Here is a 21,889-nt window from a genome sequence, read left to right on the forward strand (position 1 = left end):
CTACCGCTTTTCTTTCTTTTGTGTTTTTGTTTCGTTCGTCATTTCCTGCGTCTATTTATTTATTTATTTATTTATTTACTTATTTATTTATTGCGGCAGTCCCATATAGAACACTGTTTTCGAACTGAATTAATATGGTGTCCATGTGTTTTCCAGCGCATGGAGAACAGCCCAATAACAACGAAAGGACCATCAGGTGATCATGAGAACGCAAGTTAAGAATTTTATTTCTGAGAAGGCAGACTCGGTTTTCTTAAATGTGCCATTCGTCATATAGATCATACGCATCGATACCAGGGCCTCGTTTCTCCGGCTGTTTCGAGTGAGGAGAACAAATTTTGAGGGCCCCGATCGTCGTCCACTCATTTCGCGTGGTGTGATCACGCTTGCAATAAAGGGTTCAACACATGCAGTAACATGGCTAGCAACGCTCAAACTCGGTGGGAAAAATGAACGGATGAGATCTAAAATGATATAGCCTACCATACTGAGCTCCATTTCTACTACATCTAACCCTTTTCTACTTGTTCCCCGGGAGCAGACAGCAGCCATCGGGTTCATCACTGGTGCTGTTTGCGAATTTCGGCGTCTTTTCACTTGGCACCTGTGTGTGTCACGTTTCTCATTTCGTCCACTTTGCCAAATATTTCTGCTATCACGCTCACAACAGGAGCGTCTGAGCAAGACAAAAGCACCATTGCTTTTACATGTTATAGAAAGGTTCGGCATTTTTAAGGGCACCGAATTTTGCTGTAATGGCCAACTAAAATTATTTCAACTTTGCAGATGCTTGGAAGGTTTGGTATTCGAAGCTCTTTATACATCGGCGGTTTGCTAATTGGTAGATAGTATTTAGCGTCCCAAAGTGCCTCAGAGTATGTGAAAGGCGTCGTGGAAAATCACGGCCTTCTTCGAAATGTGACCGTGGCGCCCGTGATCGAACCCTTGAATTTCTGGTGAGCAACCGAACACCGTAGCCCATGTGACACCATGGCGGCTTGTACATCTCACAGGGGGGGGGGGGGGGGGAGATTCAGCACTGAGCACGACTGAGGCCATTGGCGTGCGCAGGGCTCACCTTGAGAGGCGAGGGGGTGGTCTTAAGGTGCGAGTCAAAGAAACAGTACGTGGTTTGGTATGGCCACTGATTCAAGATCATCACATTATTGCAAGTTATGCCGAAAATTTTGTTGCAGTTCCAGAACGCAATGCATACGCGCGAAAGCGACTGCATGGAAGCGATCCGGACAAATTCAGATCGGTGGTTCAAGCGCGTCTGGAACGTTCCGAGTCCAGCAATCATGCGCCGCACGTCGGATGATCTGTCTATTTTGTTTTTGTGCATCTTTTCTTTGATTTCGTTACTCCGCAGTACGCCACGCACAGATCTATCCGATAACCCGCGAACGAGCAATCCCGTGACATAGCGCCGGTGTGGCCACAGAAATGTATGCGCAAATGTGTGAGAACTGTCTTGGAACTGCCATTAAAAAAATGTTACACGTGGGTGGCCCACTTCCACTTTTCATTTACTGTCAGTGGCGCTGTGCATTTTGGAGACAGAAGTTTTTCGGCTGATGTTCAAGCACGGAGCTTGCGATACATGGTACGTACGAGTCGCATTTCAACATTCATTTTTGTGTAGACTTTACCGGGGGCATTGCCTGACTCTGTTCACCAGGAATCACGTCGCCTGGAATTCAAAGACCAATGCGAGCTTTGTCTTTGGCATGGCAGGCCTTCTAGGTGTTGGGGAATGTTCACCGAAAATCATTCGCTATAGATTCACAGTTCAACCTAAGTTTAAAGTTGCGTAAAGCTTTAGCGAGCGTGTTTATTGAACAATGTAATCATGGGTCTAACTTACAGAGGTAAATGAAGGACTTAGCTGACGGTTAAACAGGTACATGGCTTTGTTAGGCTGGTTTCTGGAATGCACACGTGGCTCTCCTGCGGCCATCATTTTGTGCCAATATTGTTTTGCTGGCGCGTGATGTGGTCTTCACGGGCCGTAACGTGGCGTCCCAGTGCTTAACCTCGGCTTGTCCCCGCCTTCAAGGAAATGGCAACGTCCAAACATCAATCCTTCACAACGTGTTGTGACGAGGACGTGCTACGGGGGGTGTGCAGGTGGGTTAACTTTCTTCAACGTTCACTCGTGTTAGTTGGTACTGCTCATGGTAGCTGGGCTCTTCTTAATGGCTTAGTAGTCACTTTGCCGTGTTAACCCTTGCCCTGTTTTGTTTTACAGCTTCATCTTGGCTACTAAATACGAGTGCACATGAACCAGCCATGGCTCCGCGCTCAAGCGGTATTTGTGAGACTGCGTTTATATTTCTACGCGTGCATCTCCCTAGAAGTTTTGCTTTTGTTCCAGGAGCGCTGACGTACTGACGCACCCCGTGCCACTCCGGCATGTCTTCGCACCATCGCCGATTGCAGTCTTTATGGCGGACGTGCTCCCAGCATTGCACCGAGTGAGCATCTCTCGTATTTCCATGAGTAGCACATTACGCGCGAAGGGCCATCTTGTTTCAAGCTTGGTCAATCGCAGCAATCGTTCTCTGTACGGCGGTCTTCGTAAGAAGCGGCTTCATTGGCAGCTTACTCGCTAGCACTTGGGCCCTGCGGTCACCACTGCCGGCCATGGTAGGCGCACGCGTCGCAGTTTGTAATGTAAGCGTGTAGTTTTCAAAATTTGTTAACATACATGTTTTCTGCTGTCTTTTCGATGGTCCGTTACAGAGCATGCACTTAAAAAAATAACTGTTAACATTTACAGTCAATATACTAAAACAAGTTCACTACAGGGGCAAAAAAAATTGTAAGGAGGAGGGGGGCTATGTTGGAATTGGAATACCCTTACGCATCGTTTACACTCACCAGGATTTTAACTATGTTGGAAGGAGTTACTTGCTACATTGTGGTGCACATAAATACTACATTATCTTATCAGAATCCCGGTCGGACTTGTCTATTCCTTAAATTCATGGCTCTTCAGATGCTTGTTGCTCTTAAAGTTGCTGTTCGTGTGCATTCGTCTTAGTTCTAATTAATGCTTTTTTCGTTAACTAGTAGTGCGCATCTTGTTCTGGGAGATTGGATGCCTGTTCGTATGCAAGGGACGATTGCTCAGCTGTCGGCTCGTAACAAGGTCACTTGCTTAGTGATGCCAGCACGTAAAAAAAAAAAAATGGCAGCATATCCACGGAGTGAATGATGGGTAGTGGGGCGAAGCATTCGTCCGTCCATTCGTTCTTGCTTCCGTCCATTCCTGCGTACGTCTGTGTAACCGTCCATGCGTCCATCCACCTGTCCGTGCGTGCGTCTGTTCGTGCGTCCGTCCCTGCGTTCGTCCATGCATCCGCGCCTGCGTCCGTTCATGCGTCCATCCATGCATCTGTCTGTGTGTCCGTTCGTCCATCTATTCAGCACTCTAAGTACCACCATCTCACATCTTTTCATCATATATTCTCCATATAGAAGCACCGCCATCCAGCGGACATTTCAAGGACTAAATGGGAGCTGGCACATGCACACTTTCTTACGGCTTGCGCTTCGGGTTTGCTTCCCACCTTTAACCACCTCGAGTTCAGGGTATATACTAGTTCACTGTATTCATGGCACTGCGGCCCAACGCTCGCTAAACCTTTCTAAAACCAAGGAGGTTACACCCAGCGAGTATAACGTAGCAACCCTTTCTGCGATCCCCAGTAGCCAATAGCTGCTAATGGGGATCGCAGCGTGCGCGTTACCTAAAGGCCGAATGCTCCTGTCTCTCATTCCCCCTTAGCAGCCATTAACATGTGCATTGAGCACTATCTTTTATTGTTCAACAACGCACAGAAGAAATCTCTCACCGGAACCACCTTGGAGGTCAAAATCGTAAGGACCGCTATTTCGGGTATGTGCCACTGGTGGTTACGTACTACGAGGGACGCACAAGCCACGCCATAAGAAGCTTCACCCCTAAAATCAAACTCGCCGTCGTGGATACTAGCGGTGCTGACTCGCGTACAAACTACGTTCGCGGTGCCACCACGGATGCGCTAATATCCCATCACCATTATGTTGGTCCAACAAACCTAAGGGGGAACAGTGTCTGATCATGGTCTTTAAGAAAACTTGTTCCATAGGGCTACCCCTTTGTACATTAGCGGAAGTTGTGTGGACAGTGTCAGTTTTTATGAAAAGGAACACGGTGACGCGTGGCCTGCCCGCTAGGGCGGCTGCTGGCAGCGCGTTCACGCGGGAGCGATAGCAATAAGTCTCTTATCGCATCATCTCGCGGCGAGCAAAACAACTATGCTGATATGGAACGGCAAGCTTGTAACCCCTCCCACATCAAGGCGATTACCGGCTCTCGCGTAATCGCTTTGAAAGGGGAGGGGGTCGCAATCTTGCCGCTGGTTCCATATCAGCAGTTGTGCTCAAATAAAAGTGCTCGTTTTATTCCTGTTGAACTAGCCTTAACAAGTTCATAGATAACGAGACACTGCATTTGTAAAGATGAGTCAGTTAACTGCAGTGCTCAAAACATATCCCTGATGTCCTCGTTTTTTTCAATCAGGCGAAGAGAGTTCAAGTCAATTTGAGGTTGGCAAAACAATTCCGTTATAGAGCAAGATTCTGTCAACCTTTTTAACAAATCGTGGCCATGTGCAGTACTACCACGTGCAACTTGCATCATCGCTTCAACTAATAATGAATCTACTACCAATACTGCAATTACATCTAGATATAACGCGTATTTTGAGGCTGTCCACTCAAAATAACCAAAACTTTATCTTTTAGTGTGTTAGCAGCGATAATGGACCTAACTGTATGATGCGGTGGTGTTTTAAAGTTGGTGTAATATGATATTAGTGAAAGTTAGTGAGATTTATCGATAAAACAGGTACAGCCTGTCTCGAAATATTGAACAGGGGACTTTTTTCTTCTAGCTTGCCAACCTCTACGTCTGGCGCATGCAAAAGACGACTTCGCAGCTCCCTTACGATCAGTGTAGCTGCTCTGCTTCGTGAACTTCCTCGTTCTGACATCCTTCATACAAGTATCGGACCTCTCTGCCTGGCATTATACAGTGACTCTGGTAAGTACATTTTATTTTTGTGGTGACTTCTTCAGGGCACTGTGTTTGAGTATTGCTAAGCACTGGTGAGCCTTCATGTAATAAGGTGTTCTGTAGCATTGGGGGCGATTATCTCTTGAAACCTAGTCTTACGAGATCACCTTAAAGGACAGAAATGGTAATCTGTAGGCTTGTGTGAACATTCTAGCTCTACGAATATTCGAAGAGCCAGTGGGCTGCTAAGTTTTGATACTCTGCAGTGTACAATAATCAAGTCATGTGCAAATAAGACTCTTTCCACCTGTCGATTACATTTCTACGACAGCATATGCTCGCCGCTGTAATTGCACTTTTACTATATAGCCTTTAACTGCACAAAAGCGTTGGGCTAGTTGATTTGTGCTCGTATTGGAACAGCGAACTTTTGTTTAGTCTTCCTTCATGATTAGTTTCTACGCTGTTCCAATATGAACCTTTAATCACTCAACTCTGCTCGTATAGATTGAGAACGACAATGCTCCTGCAGACATTGCTTACGGGTCTAAAACTACTGTGGGACTGCATTTCTTCTGTTACAGAATTCTGCTCGCCTCTAAAGCTTCCAAAGGCTTTATTAGTTTATTTCTGCTACTGTTCCAAGTTTAAGCAGACATTTTTCTTAGTCAAGATTTCACCTTAAATGTGCTGCTATTTCTACCTTCCCAAATTTATCAAACTGTTGATTATGCAAGAGGAACCATAGGAGGGACATGTTTGTATGTGTAGTGTAACATAAACAAAAGGGAGTTAAAGAATACGAAAAAGTAGCAACTTTCTCAGATCTGAGCCTGCAACCTTTACGCGTCCAATGCTCTACCAATCAAGCTGTGATAGGTGAATCGCCATCCACTTTTATTTTTTTGGTATCTCTGTACATGTAATCCTTTAAAATGTTAGTGACATGTCGCCTTAGAAGACGACATTAACGAAGTGCGCGCGGGGCACTGGCGCTGTGGCACGAGCGCGAGCCTGGCGTCGAACGCTGGCCAGGAGTGACTCCAACGCCTGGGCTACGCTTTTGAACTTGTTCACGTTTCCTGTCCTTTAATAAATCGTCTACAGTCACAAGCGGCTGTACAGACGTAACAGTTGGCGACGAGGAAGACTGGATCGACTCATCGGCACTCCACCGACGTCAAGGAAATAACATGGCGACGCCCGACTTCGGTCGGCTACCCGAATTCAGCGGCAGCCCCAGCTCCTGGAGATCCTGGTATGGGAGGCTACAGTTCTTCTTCGAGGCTAACGAGATTACGGACGCATCGAAGAAACGTGCTCATCTGCTAACGCTGTGCGGGGAACAGACTTATGACATCGTCTGCGCCCTCGTTCAACCCAAGCAGCCCAACCAAGTGAGCTACGAGGACATAGTCAAGATGCTCAAGGCTCACTTCGATCCACAACCGTCTGAGGTCTTCTGCAGGGCACGATTCCAGCGACGTGACCAAAAGCACGACGAAACGGTCAGTGATTACGTCACGGCGCTCAAGAAGCTAGCAGCAGATTGCAATTTCGGGACAAGCGCAGACACTGCAGCGAATCCGACAATGCTGCCTATGGACGTCATGCTGCGTGATCGTTTCGTTTGCGGTCTTCGGAACGAGCAGGTCCAGCAACGGCTCTTCGCAGAAAAGGACTTGACGTTCAAGAAAGCTTTCGACCTTGCACTGCGAGCTGAAAACGCCATCGAAGACCAGAAACGCGTGAAAACCGAATTTAAAGAGTTTCACGAATCCTGCATAAGCACATGCAAGATAGACAACCAGGGTCACTCTAGTGCCTCTGCCCAAAAGAAGAAACAACGCTGTTGGCGTTGTAACGCGCTACATAATCCGGACACTTGCAAGTTCCAGACAGTCTCCTGCAACTACTGCAAGAAACGCGGACACATTGAAAAAGCCTGTCTGAAAAAGCGGAAAGAAGCAAAAACGAGCAACAGCATCGAATATCCCCAACAAGGAACTTCGACAGCTGCCTCAGCACCAGTGTCGACTCAGCAGGACTCATCAGACGTGGCCCTTTACGAGCTCAACACCGTAACCAACGCGTTCAGCACACAGAAGGTCATGACTCGGCTACGCGTACATGGCAAGTTCTTGGATTTTGAAGTCGACTCGGGTGCAGCCTGCACACTCATCAGTGAGGTCACGTTCAAAGCTACGTGGACAGATGATCGACCACGGCTTCAGACCGACAACATGCTCCTACGCACATGGTCAGGACAGTCTCTTCGAGTTCTCGGATGTGCAACGGTGATTGTTACGCACGGAAACAAAACCATGACACTACCACTTGTTGTCATCAAGGGAGCAGGTTGTAACCTCCTTGGACGAAACTGGTTTCCTCACCTGGGTATACAGATCACGGGCATCAATGATGTATCCGGCGATGAACTTGTTTCGAAGCTTCTCGACAAGTACCAATCTGTATTCGACGAGGACATATCAGGACACATCGGTCCAGCGGTACAACTAGACCTCGTGGAAGGAGCGAAACCAAAGTTCCTAAAAGCACGGCCGGTTCCTTTCGCGCTCCGGTCAGCTGTAGAAGCAGAATTGGATCGACTGCAAAGTCAAGGCATAATCGAGCCAGCACAGCAGTCGGATTGGGCAACGCCTCTCGTACTGGTTCGAAAGAAGAATGGCTCGTTGCGAATATGCGGCGACTACCGTTGCACAGTGAACCAGGTATCAAAGAAGGCAGACTACCCACTTCCCTCAACTGATGAAGTGCTCAGCCACTTGAGGGGAGGCAAGGTCTTCAGCACCCTGGATTTAGCACAAGCGTACCAGCAACTTCACGTGACGCCAGAGACAGCAGAGATATTGACCCTGAACACGCTGAAGGGACTATACAGGGTCAAGAGATTGCCTTTCGGAATTTCTGCAGCCCCAGCCATTTTTCAACGTTTTATGGAGACAATGCTGTCAGGCATCACAGGCGTGTGCGCATACCTAGATGACGTGATCATCAGTGGGAAAGACGCCACGGAACACGCCGAGAGACTGGAAGAAGTGCTGAAGAGGCTACGAAACTACAATCTGCGCCTCGGAAAAAACAAGTGCTGCTTTGCGGTGCGACAAGTTTTCTTTCTGGGACACCGAATCGACGAGACAGGCGTCCACACAAACGAAGAGAAAGTTCGAGCCATAACGGACGCTCCAGCACCAAACTGCAAACAAGCGCTTCAATCATTTCTCGGAATGCTGGCTTTCTACGACAGATTCTTGAAGAACAGGGCAACAGTTGCCAGCTGCCTATACCAGCTTCTTCAGAAGGACGCCACGTGGAGATGGGAGACAAAGCATCAAGAAGCCTTTGACAAGCTTAAGGCATTGCTGCTCAGTCAGACCGTACTGGCACACTACGACGAACAGAAGGAGCTTCTTGTCTCTTGTGATGCTTCACCATATGGCATAGGAGCTGTTCTGTCTCAACGTGATGACCAGAATAGAGAGGCGCCAATCGCTTTTGCATCTCGGACGCTAGGGCCGGCAGAACGCAAATATGCTCAATTGGACAGAGAAGGCCTTGCTGTGGTGTTTGCAGCCCACAAGTTCCACAAGTATATTGCGGGAAGAAAGGTGACTTTCGTCACTGACCACCAACCACTGCTCGGCATACTGGGTCCACAAAAGCCAACGGCTCAAGTCCTTTCTCCACGGATGACCAGATGGTGCATCAAGTTATCGGCGTATGACTACAGCATAATCTACAGGCGTGGCAAGAACCATCAAAACGCGGATGCGTTGAGCCGTTTGCCATTACAAGAACGTCTCGATGAACCCTGGCCTCCAGGTGACGTACTATTGTTCGAAGCGTTATCGAGACCTCCGTTGACTGCTGCCGAGATAGCACGCCTGACACAACAAGACAGCATCATGCAGAGGTTGTACAAGGCAGTGCAGGATGGTACAGTGGAGAAACTCACTGGAGATGAGTTTGCTCCTTACCGACGACGAGCGACCGCACTAGCACTACAGCGCGAGTGCATCACACTTGGATCCCGAGTGATCATACCGAGCTCAGCACGATCCCGTGTTCTGGCACTTCTGCATGCGGGTCACAGAGGCATGGTAGCCATGAAGAAGTGCGCAAGGAGCTACGTATGGTGGCCCGGAATGGACAAGGTGATCGAGGAAACGGTGCGACAGTGCCGTGAATGCCAAGCAACGCAAAAGAGCCCACCCAAAGCTCCTATTCCTACGTGGGACCGTCCCCAGACAGCATGGAACACGGTGCACGTTGACTTCGCGGGGCCACTACTCGGACGCACCTACTTAGTTGTTGTGGACGCATACACAAAGTGGGTGGAAGTCCGGCACGTGACACAAGCAACATCCGCGGCTGTAATCGACGTGCTCCGAAGCCTCTTTGCAACGTTCGGCATTCCCCGAAAGGTCATCTCCGACAACGGAAAAGCATTCATCTCCAACGAGATCAAGCAGTTCTATGCGTCGAACGGCATACAGGCTGCAACCTCACCAGCATATCATCCGGCAACAAACGGCCAGGCAGAACGCTATGTGGCGGAGCTGAAAAGAGCGCTGTTGAAAGATGCAGACAAGTCCATACAGTGCCGACTTGCAAGATTTCTGTATCGGCAGCACACGACAATACACACTACCACAGGTATGACACCGGCGAGAGCGATGTTCGGACGAGAATTGCTCTGCCCTCTCGATCTTCTTAAGCGGGAGACGGATAAGCGAAGTCCTGAGAGCCAGGAGGCATTGCAAAAATCACGCCGCTTCGCTATAGGGGATAGAGTGCTTATCCGGCAGTTTTTGAAAAAGCCAGATTGGATTGAAGGCGAAATACTGCGCCGCGTCGGACCACGATCCTGGCTTGTAAAAAGCGACCAAGGAAAGGTTCGGCGTCACCTCAATCACATGAGGAAAACGAGTCAGACCAGACAAACAACCCAATCGCGGACAGATTGGAGCGCAGCTGACGATCTCTTGGACGCAACGCCAGAAGAGACGCCATCGAGCTCAGCTGCTCAACCGCCTGAATCGCCCGAGATGCAAGATCACACTCCCTCGCAACCGTCGACGTCACAGGCAGTGGCCACTCGGCAACTGCGACCACCAGAGGTTAGGCGACCTCCAGACCGCTATGGAGACTTCGTCTAAGGGAGGAAGAGTGACATGTCGCCTTAGAAGACGACATTAACGAAGTGCGCGCGGGGCACTGGCGCTGTGGCACGAGCGCGAGCCTGGCGTCGAACGCTGGCCAGGAGTGACTCCAACGCCTGGGCTACGCTTTTGAACTTGTTCACGTTTCCTGTCCTTTAATAAATCGTCTACAGTCACAAGCGGCTGTACAGACGTAACAGTTAGCTAGTGCCGCTTGTAGTCAAGATTGAGAGTGGGAAAATCATCACCGTAGGATGGCACGTGACGTTTGCTTAAGACAGCTAATTACTAACAAATCCTCGTATGCTAACCAAAGGCTATAAATCTACCAGGGTGAGGTTCCTGCTAAGAATAAGCAAAAGGGGTACTTTTTTTTCTTGGAGGGTACTTTTTGTTAGTTTCTACCACATAAATCCAATGGATAATCAGCCAAACGAAAGCATTGGGGACATTGTCATAGACTGTAGCATACCAATAATGACTAGAACTGAAATAATGCAGATGGAAAATCACCCTTTCAGTCCGTAGGATTTCAAGCCACCACTTTCAAATATCGTTTCCGATGATTCGCATATCGTGAAAAAAATGCTGTTCTTTTGTGCATTCCCAGGTTAAGCGAAAATTCGGCATTGCCTCAAATACTGGGCTCTCCGTAAAATTTAGATCCTGCGTATATACGCAAGGAACGCACAGCAACACATTAAATCTTGGTGTCTCTCCAGCTGTTCAACCTTCAATTTCAGAGGACACTTCTTCCGAACCCACATTGCTTTCCGTGGATGACCTGTGCCTTTTGGGTGGGCTAGACAATCGTCTAGATAGGCCTGTCCTGCAGCCATGGCGCCCCTTCATCCACAGGAATTCGTCTTCTGGTTCCTGCTTCTTGCTTGCCTTCTGGAGAATGCATCATGCAGGCAAGCCCATCGCTTTTACCTGCACTTCTGTCTACAAACCATGTGAGGGCTTTCTTTGGCGTAGCTGCTTGTCATCACTCCGCTGTGACCACTAGCGGGTGAAGAGTGGATGACAGATTACACCTTGCATTGCCTCCCACGAGACATGCCAATGTTTCCTGGATCCACCGTTGGCTGCCAGCTCCCAATGAAGTGCTGTGCAACACCTCCACGTCGGTTATCTATTGCCTATATTGTAAAGAGCCAACCCACCTCACGTCTCTTCCTCTCTTCTCTTTCTTCCGCTTTCCTACATCTTTACTCCTATCCTTTTTATCCCTCCTCACCCCCATTCCTCGTGAGCTACTGTGGCGGTGTCGCTCACTGAAGCAGACAATAACGGGGCTCACTTTTCTCTTCCTTCCTCTTTTTAAGAATCACTTCTTGTAAAGAGCCGTTTCAAGGATGGTCCCAAGGTTTACAGAGTCTATCGCATGTTATTATGGCACGCTGTTCAGCTGCCATTCAGCGTATCTAGTGTTTTAGAGACCATGTCAAATATATTGTCCTCATATTGATTAAATTTCTGTAGTGTAACATTTGGTGCAACGTTTCATCATCATCAGCCCCGCCGCGGTGGTCTAGTGGCTAAGGTACTCGGCTGCTGACCCGCAGGTCGCGGGATCGAATCCTGGCTGCAGCGGCTGCATTTTCGATGGAGGCGGAAATGTTGTAGGCCCGTGTGCTCAGATTTGGGTGCACGTTAAAGAACCCCAGGTGGTCAAAATTTCCGGAGTCCTCCACTACAGCGTCTCTCATAATCATATGGTGGTTTTGGGACGTTAAACCCCACAAATCAATCATCAAATCAACGTTTCATCGTCATGTTTTTATTTCATTACCTTATGACTTCAGCGACACTGATGGACGTGTCTGCGTATTTTTTTAAACATGATTGAGGCATCCATTCACATTGTGCAATTAGTGGCATATTGATGATCTTGCTTGCTCTAAACTACATTGAAAAGCTGGCCAACTTCGTACAGATTTCATCTATTGATCTGTGTAGCACGGCAACTTCTTTTGTGCCTGTGCGCGCGTGTGCGTGCGCGCGTGTGCGTGCGCGCGTGTGCGTGCGTGTGCGTGCGTGCGTGTGCGTGCGTGCGTGTGCATGCGTGTGTGTGTGGGAGAGAGAGAGAGAGAGAGAGAGCGTGTAATCATGCGTTTTTTGCGTATCAAGGTAACATGGTCCTTCATCCCTTCATATTTCAACTCGGTGCTCCTTTGGTTCGGTCTTGATGTTATTGTGTGGACTTGCTTGGCAGGTTCTCATTTGTCCAATTAAGCGGTTAAGCTGAAGCATTGCCAATAGTTACGTGTTGGGGATCGAGTAATCAATTTTTTATAAATAAATTTGCTTTGGGCGTCCTTGTTGGAGGGTGTCTGAATCATTGGTATAGGGTCCAATGCTAACACTTGGTCACCTGTTCCACGACTTCATCTAAGTACCCCTTACATCCTTCAGTCTGTTTCTGCTGATACAGGTTTTTCTACACTGTCGTCAAGTCTGCATGCTTTGATCTTCCTTCGCCCTGTCGGTGAACATGTAAGAGCATCAATGTGCTAAAAAGCGCGCAATGTGACTGGAAGCGTATGCGGGGGTGGGCCACAATCGTGGCAAACAAAACTTATCTGGTGGGAATCCGTTTCTACATGAATGGCGCGTTATACTTCCTTTTTTATTTAGTTTCTTACTGCAGTGTTCTTCTATCTGCTTTCATAGAAGTGTGGCAATGAAACTATGCGTTTTACTGTGAGTCAAGAGTTTTTGTTCCTTGAGAAGTTCTAGAATGTTGACAGATTGTTATTGAATGAATGGTAAGTCCATGCACACACTAAATGTTATTGAAGGTTTTTTTTTTTTGCCAGATTGATTTTCTCCAAGTTATACATATCCACCATTATGTATATTTAATTAAGATACACTCGGTAAATACATTTCCTCTTAAATCTCCTGATTACTATAATCTGATACAACTTCAGAAGACCAGAGAACGGCAACTATTCGTCTTTAAATGAACAAATCTGTTGACTTCTAAACTTGTTTAAGTCAATCTAGTGGGCTGCTAAGTTCTTTGAAGCCTTCATTAGTGTTACATTCAATAAAAATCAATATTCAGGAATATTGAAGATCGTGTTAAATTGCTTGATATTTGCTGCTGTACTATGTTCCTTTCTAGAATTTGTCCACGTTTACTATGTACTTCTCGGCTTCTATCATTTTTTTTTCTTCCGTTGGCTAAGACATGCATATTGTCCCTACATTGTTTGTTAGATTGAAGGTATGTACCAGCATGCCCTTTCTAATCAATGATACTAGCACAGGTCTTTGCTCAATAAAGTGTGAATTTTCATATTGCTATCATTTGTTTTCAGACTATATTTGCATGCTTCCGAAATGTATTTCTTGTCAAAGCACTTGAGCTGTTGCAATGGTTTACATTGTTTCTGTTCCAAAAATAACACCGTGGCTGCGATTTGTTCATTTAACATGTACATTGTGTGTCATCTTTCTTGCTTAGCGTTCTTTGGTGTTGAACCTGTCGAGCACTTTCCTGCTCAATCGAGCTTGCCGTACAGGATTGTACTCTGTAAGAGTCATTCATGAAATAGTTCGCGAGATATTGGAGCAATGGTTCAAATGAAAATACAGTCACAAGATACAAAAAAAATGAAGCAGAAATTATTAAAAGCAATACTTCGCTTGTCCTACTCGCACAATTGTGTGGAAGTGTTCTTTATTGTTCCGAATTCTAATTGCATATTGTCAGATACTGATATTCGGTGACCAAGCCTATAATTGAAAATCACTTGTGATCTAGCCACTTTTAACTGACATCTCTGCTGTGTCACAGTAGCCATTGCATAATGTGTCCTGGTATCACACAAACTTCACTTCTAAAGCAGTGTAAGATCATGTATCTGCCTCTTTGTAATGGGTGTACGTGAATGCTCAACTTTGCGGGCCATGTTTGATGTCATGCAACTCTTGCATACCTGCTGAAATCATTACCGAACTGAGCCGCTTTTGTTCGAGAGTAAAGTAGTTCTTGGTTCATATATTCCTAAGGATCTGATTGAAGTTGGTTAGGATATATTAATAGTGAACAGAAGTAGTTGAGGTGCTGAAAGTAATGTGTATCGTACGCAAAAATGTCCCAAAATTGCTCGAATACATTGTTGAATTTCACGTAGCAGCCCTTACAAAGGTAAGTTTTGCGTCTCGTAGTTAGTGGCAATTGCTAAGCAGGGGGGGAGGGGGGCACGTGCTTTTTCATTATTACTGCCCATTTCCTCCCCCCCCCCCCCGCTCAAAAGCGACAACTCAAAACACATCGAATAAGTTCCCAGCTTGCCTGCCCTCTGAAAGGACTGTCTGTGGTGGGTGCCACCCTCCCCCTTTCCTCTACCTCTGTTACCAATTAAACGTAATTGTTTCTTCCCGTAAACAAAAAAAAATTCTGGAATAATGCTTCCTTTGGTTACATATGTACATATGTGCACCCCGGCCCTTCACTGATATTCCGATGAAGGTGTAAATATTTGCATTAAAATTCGAATGATCATTGTACGTTACTGTCAGGTATCGCGTTCAACAAGGCACATTCTGGTGATGCATTGACCATTGTTGCATTGCCTTGCCTTGCCCTAGAGTAATGGCTGAATCTTTCTTGTAGCGTTCGCCCCGCCGCGGTGGTATAGTGGCTAAGGTACTCGGCTGCTGACCCGCACGTCGCGGGTTCGATTCCCGGCTGCGGCGGCTGCATTTCCGATGGAGGCGGAAATGTTGTAGGCCCGTGTACTCAGATTTGGGTGCACGTTAAAGAACCCCAGGTGGTCAAAATTTCCGGAGCCCTCCACTACGGCGTCTCTCATAATCGAATGGTGGTTTTGGGACGTTAAATCCCACAAATCAATCAATCAATCTTGTAGCGTTCCACGCACCGACGCATCATAACGCGTCCTTGGCGTGTCGATTCGGCGTCGCGTCACGTTCTATGGAGGGAGTGGGCATGCATGGATAGAGAGGATGCCACGCACTGATGGGTTAAACGTATATATGTGTGGTTAGAGGTCTGGGCCAGCCTGTGTCGTAGTAGTCGGCGTCTGCCGAAAATTTCTAGCAACTTCATTGGCTGATCAGGCAGAGCAGATAATCTTGCTTTGACCAATCAGGTGGAAGCGCGCGCAAATCGGGTCTAGTGGCGGACCCACGACATGACGATGCGTTTGCTGAAATGCCATTTTAGGGGCGAAGTTGCTTAAAGCGGCACCCTTTGGTCCCTCGTAGTCGTAGTCGTAGTGTGTAACAAGTGCTACATTTGACCTGAAAGGTGGTGCCGGTGGGAGATTTCTCCTGTGCTTTGTTGAACAATAAAAAGTTCGCGGCGTGCGCGTTAACTAAAAGCCGAATGCTCCTGTCTCTCATTCCCCATCGGCAGCCATTGGCATGTTCCAGTAAGAAACGTTAGTAGAAGTAGAAGTGTTAAAAGCCGACTTCTGCTGTCTCTTATTCCCAGTAGCAGCCATTGTTTACCTCCAAGGTAGTGCCTGGTGAGATTTCTCCTGTGCGTGATTAAACAATAAAAAAAATTTTTGTTCAAAACACCGTTGATTGATAAAATAAACCAACGACAGATGCCAGATGTTTTCTAAAAGCAAAACGAAAAGACGCCAGATGTTTCTAAAGCAAAACAAAAAGACGCCAGCTGCTTAACAAAAGACGCCAGGTGTTTTTTAAAGCAATGGTTTTTATCGGGCGAATTAACGGAAGAAAATTTCACGGTATTACTTCCGGGAGCTTCGCCCAATCTCATCATCATTCACCTCGTGGATCTGCCGTCAATTTTTCTGTTCCGGCAGAGCACGTGATCTTGATTTGACCAATGGAGGGTAAGCGTGCGTACTTCAAATCTAATGGTGTATTCACGACATCACATGAGCTTGCTAGCCATTAATTTGTTAATATGTCACCGTGCCGAGGACTGAATGTTTCGAGCTCGCAAAGTGGTGGTCAAGTGCTAGCGGATACTCCGAAATGTGAGCGTGCGAAGCCTAGGCAATACGGCATCGAGGAGTAGCTGGTACTACAAAGGGCAGCAAGGCCCATTGCAAGGAATGTCGGAAGGAGGCTTGTCATGCATTGACAGCCTCGATGTACCACCATTTTAACGCTGTGGATGCGTGCCAGTGGATTTTCTTTCTATGCGTCTTTTTCTGGAGCCATGAGGTAAAACGGTAAAAGTCCATTTCTATAATGGTAGTTCCAGTAACTAGAGTGTAGCCCAGGCCATCCTCGTTGCTCGTAATAAACAATACGCACAAAGCGTATAGCAATGGCGTACCACGTTTAAGCCGTGCATGAGGAAAACGTTACTTCTTCCAGGCAACAACTGCTTTCGTCCTTCCCGCAATAACCGCCATGGTGGTCTAGTGGTTATGGCACTCGAATGCTGACCTGAAGGTCAAGGGATCGAGTCCCGGTTACGGCAACCGAATTTTTATGCTAGCGAAAGGTTAACACGGCATTCATATAGCGTTTTTTTTTTTTCGAATCAGTATGACACAAAGGCACGGCTCTGCTATCGACCACCTACTTGTCACGCAAAAGGCCTGGGTTCAATTCTCACTGGAACAAAAGTATTATTTATTTATTTATTTATTTATTTATTTATTTATTTATTTATTTATTTATTTATTTATTTATTCTTTTCTCTACTTCTCGCCTATAGCCAATAACGCCGACACCAAAATTTCCGCAAAACGAGCTCCTTACTATTTCAAACATTTCCTTATAGCGATGCATGTCCAGTAACACAAGGACAGACAGACTGGCAGTTTTTCTTTTGTTAATACAGCACAGGAAGTGTTATGTTTTTATTGTTTTTCTGTCGCAGGTACAGCACAAATACGTAGCTCAGATGCATTCCCGCCCTGCAAGTGTCGGTTAAGATGGGCGCCTGCGCAGAGGAGAGCCTATAGGTTCAACTCCTGACACTACCGAGATTTTTTTTTAAATTTCTGAGTTGAAAGTTCCCCTTGAACGTTACCTTCACCGCAATGGTGGCCAAAAACAGTAAAAAAATTGGAATCCCTTATCACCCCTGATAAGGCTCAACTTTTGTGTAAAGTCACACTTTTCAGCGACGGGCGTGCTACGCGTTGTTTCCGATCTAGAAGTTCTTATGGCACGTTGGCATCACCGCAATAGTGGCCAAAAGCAGCCGAAAAAGTTTAGGCTCTTATCACCCCCGATAATGTTCAACTTTTGTCTGACGTCACACCTTCAGCGACGGGCGTGCTACGCGTTGTTTTCGATCTAAATGTTCCACTGGTATGTTAGCATCACCGCAATAGGCACCAAAACCAGCCGAAAAAGTTTAGGGTCTTATCACCCCCGATAAGGTTCAACTTTTGTCTGACGTCACACCTTCAGCGACGGGCGTGCTACGCGTTGTTTTCGATCTAAATGTTCCACTGGTATGTTAGCATCACCGCAATAGGCACCAAAACCAGCCGAAAAAGTTTAGGGTCTTATCACCCCCGATAAGGTTCAACTTTTGTCTGACGTCACACCTTCAGCGACGGGCGTGCTACACCTTGTTTTTGATCTAGAAGTTCCCTTGGCACTTTGGCTTCACCGCAATAGTGGCCATAAGCAGCCGAAAAAGTTTAGGCTCTTATCACCCCGATAAGGCTCTACTTTTGTCTGACGTCACACCTTCAGCGACAGACGTGCTACGCGTTGTTTTCGATCTATGAGTACTCCTGATACGTTAGCTTCGCCGCAATAGTGGCCAAGAGCAGCCGAAAAAGTTTAGGCTTTATCACTCCCGATAAGGTTCAACTTTTGTCTGACGTCACACCTTCAACGACGGGCGTGCTACGCGTTGTTTTCGATCTATATGTTCCCCAGGTACGTTGGCTTCACCGCAATAGGCGCCAAAACCAGCCGAAAAAGTTTAGGCTCTTATCACCCCCGATAAGGTTCAACTTTTGTCTGACGTCACAACTTGCAGCGACAGGCATGCTACACATTATTTTCGCATTGAAAGTTCCCCTGGTACGTTAGTTTCACCGCAATAGTGGCCAGAAGAGTCGAAAAAGTTGAGGCCTTTATCACCCCCGATAAAATCAATTTTTGTCTGACGTCACGCCTTCCGTGACGCGGTGCTAGTTCGCCTGGCACGTTGGCTTCACCGCAGTAGGGGCCAAAAGCAGCCAAAAACGTTTAGGCTCTTATCACCCCCGACAAGGTTCAACTTTTGTCTGATTTCACACCTTCAGCGACTGTCGTGCTACGCGTTGTTTTCGATCTATATGTTCCCCTGGTACATTGGCTTCACCGCAATAGGGGCAAAAGCAGCCGAAAAAGTTTAGGCTCTTATCATCCCCGATACGGTTCAACTTTTGTCTGACGTCACACCTTCAGCGACGGGCGTGCTACGCGTTGTTTTCGATCTATATGTTCCCCTGGTACGTTGGCTTCATCGCAATAGGCGCCAAAACCAGCCGAAAAAGTTTAGGCTCTTATCACCCCCGATAAGGTTAAACTTTTGTGTTACGTCACAACTTGCAGCGACAGGCATGCTACCCGTTATCTTCGTGTTGAAAGTTCCCCTGGAACGTTAGTTTCACCGCAATAGTGGCCAAAACAGTCAAAAAAGTTTAGGCTCTTATCACCCCCTATAAGGTTCAACTTTTGTCTGACGTCACACCTTCAGTGACGGACGTGCTACGCCTTGTTTTTGATCTAGAAGTTCCCTTGGCACGTTGGCTTCACCGCAATAGTGGCCAAAAGCAGCCGAAAAAGTTTAGGCTCTTATCACCCCCGATAAGGTTCAACTTTTGTCTGACGTCACACATTCAGCGACGGGCGTGCTACGCGTTGTTTTCGATCTATATGTTCCCCTGGTACGTTGGCTTCACCGCAATAGGGGCCAAAAGCAGCCGAAAAAGTTTAGGCTCTTATCACCCCCGATAAGGTTCAACTTTTGTCAGACGTCACACATTCAGCGACGGGCGTGCTACGCGTTGTTTTCGATCTAGAAGTACCCCAATGTACGTTAGAGTCACCGCAATAGTGGCCAAAAGCCGTCGAAAAAGTTGAGGCCCTTATCACGCCCGATAAGGCTGAACTTCTGTCTGCTGTCACACCTTCAGTGACGGGCGTGCTACGCGTTGTTTTCGATCCAAAAGTTCCCCTAGCACGTTGGCTTCACCGCAATAGTGGCCAAAAGCAGTCGGAAAAAGATGAGGCCCTTAGAGACCGTTAGAGGGAGGTTCTTGAGGGTGTTCTGACCTCCTGCCTTCCGAATTAGAACAAATTTAGAAAAAAAAAACAGAACAGAATGCACACGCAGCAATAGGGTTTGAACCTGGTCCTTCAGGCTCTGTAGGCCAGTGCCTAAACCACGGAGCTAACCATTTAAGCTTGCTTTATTCGAATACATCTGAACCATATGATAGCGTCCCACCGACAAAGAACAACAACAAGAAAAGGACTTCACCACAGCAGCGGAATTCGAACCTAGTTTCTCACGCTCCGAACACCAGCACCTAAACCACATAGCAAAGCACCAAAGCTGGCTTGGCTCGAACACATCTGAACCACATGAATGCGCACTAACGACGAAGAAAAAGAAATAGTATATTACCGCAGAAATGGAATTCGAACCTAGTCCCTCATGCTCTGAAGACCAGCGCCCTAAACCACTGATGATGATGATGATATGTGGGGTTTAGCGTTCCAAAACCACCATATGATTATGAGAGACGCCGTAGTGGAGGGCTCCGGAAATTTCGACCACCTGGGGTTCTTTAACGTGCACCCAAATCTGAGCACACGGGCCTACAACATTTCCGCCTCCATCGGAAATGCAGCCGCCGCGGCCGGGATTCCCTAAACCTCTGAGCTAAGCACTAAAGCTAGATTGGCTCGAATGAATCTGAACCCTGTGAAGGCGTTCCACTGACCAAAAGAAAAAAAAAATGACCATATCCACTATGAGCATGATGATTGAGCAGCTGGATCAGAGAAGATTTCATGAAAGATTTCATGTGCAATTCATGAAATGTTATCATAACCACCTCAATAAAATGAATATGGAATGAAAGATCGGTAAAAAAACCATGAATGTTCCGTACAAGTTTCATATCATCAAATTAAGGCGTGACACAGGTTGCTATTACCCACCTTGCGGCTGTGGCCGAACGATCAATTGAGGAACTCGCGCTTGAAGCGCGCGTCGGTGCCGGCAGCTGCGGCTTGCGACCGCTTTCGGCGCTTGACAGCCGCTTGCCGTGCCCGCTCTGCTTCAAGGTTCTCTTGCCTAGTAGCAAACACCATCAAAATTTCTAACGTAATGGCGTTTAGGGAATGAATATTAAGGTGTTGTCACCGCCAGACATTTCCTTACGCGCTTTTTTTGCTTACCAAGTCTCCCGCGCTCGCTGTTGCATTACTTTCTATCTAAATACTCAAATGGTTAAGTTTTATGCGCTGAAACCATACTTACAAATAGGAACGTTCTCCTCTGGTGATTCTAATTACGCGGCTACAATTAAGCCTGCTACTCGCATTTCGATGGCTGCGCGATGACAGATGCCCATGACGTGTAATGTGAGCGCACGGTAGAGCATCTCAAGTGGTCGAAGTTTCCGGAGCCCTCAACTATACGCCCACAGCGTGTCCTACCAGGAGTTTCTTAACGTACACCTATATCTAAGTACACGGGCCCATAGCTATCTTACCTCAATTAAAAATGAGACCACCGGTATCGAGCTTACATCGCAAAGGTCAGCAGCCAAGCATGGCCAATCTCCTAAACAGGGCAACCGGTGCGTGATCACAGCCACGTGCTGGAAATGGCGTAGAAATGCTGATCAATGACGGCCGCAGATTAGCTTACCTGTCTTTCTTGTTCCGCTTCGTTTACAACGATGGCTTATCCACGTACGACTGGACGATTGTAGAGGTTTTTCGACATAGGTCTGCTAAACACTCTTACATGCAATACTACACTACTTCTAGAAGGAATAATATTGCACGGCTTTGGACACATCACTACACATGATTGACATGACAGTATGACATGAAAGAAAAATTAAAACAAGATGCATCTAAAATATCGCACTTCTTATAGTAAAGCGAAAAGTGTACTAACGTAGCTTGCGTCAGCTAACGAAAGTTATGTTCCGGGGAAAAGGAGCGTTCTTCGGACGTTATTCTCGAAAATTTAAGCAAGCCTGTCACGTGACCTCTTGTTCATTAAGTACACAATACTGGTTCTTTCCTAGTCAACTGACCCTGTATGCAGTATCTCCAGTAGAACGACGCTGCTCAGGCCTTGTACTCTGAATAGTTTTCCTCATTAAGCAGGTCATTATCCATATTATCTGTGGATCTTTATTCAATCAGTACGCTCTCATATCTAGCAATGCCCATTTCCATCAGGTCTATATAGGACAGTTTCAATTTATATCTATATCGATCTCAATTGTCGGTTGGTTAACTAAGTGCAAAAAAGGTATCACATATGTACAACCCACAGCCGTGCTGATAATGCAAAAACGAAAAATACGTACCATTGTGCTTGTTCTTTTGGTTTAAGTCGTAGTCAAAGCGTATGAAAGTAGGGAAGTCGATGTGCGCAGGAAAGCCCCGACCATAAGAAATTTACAAAGGA

This window comes from Rhipicephalus microplus, chromosome 4 (genome assembly GCF_043290135.1).
Source record: "Rhipicephalus microplus isolate Deutch F79 chromosome 4, USDA_Rmic, whole genome shotgun sequence".
NCBI classification, from domain to species: domain Eukaryota; kingdom Metazoa; phylum Arthropoda; class Arachnida; order Ixodida; family Ixodidae; genus Rhipicephalus; species Rhipicephalus microplus.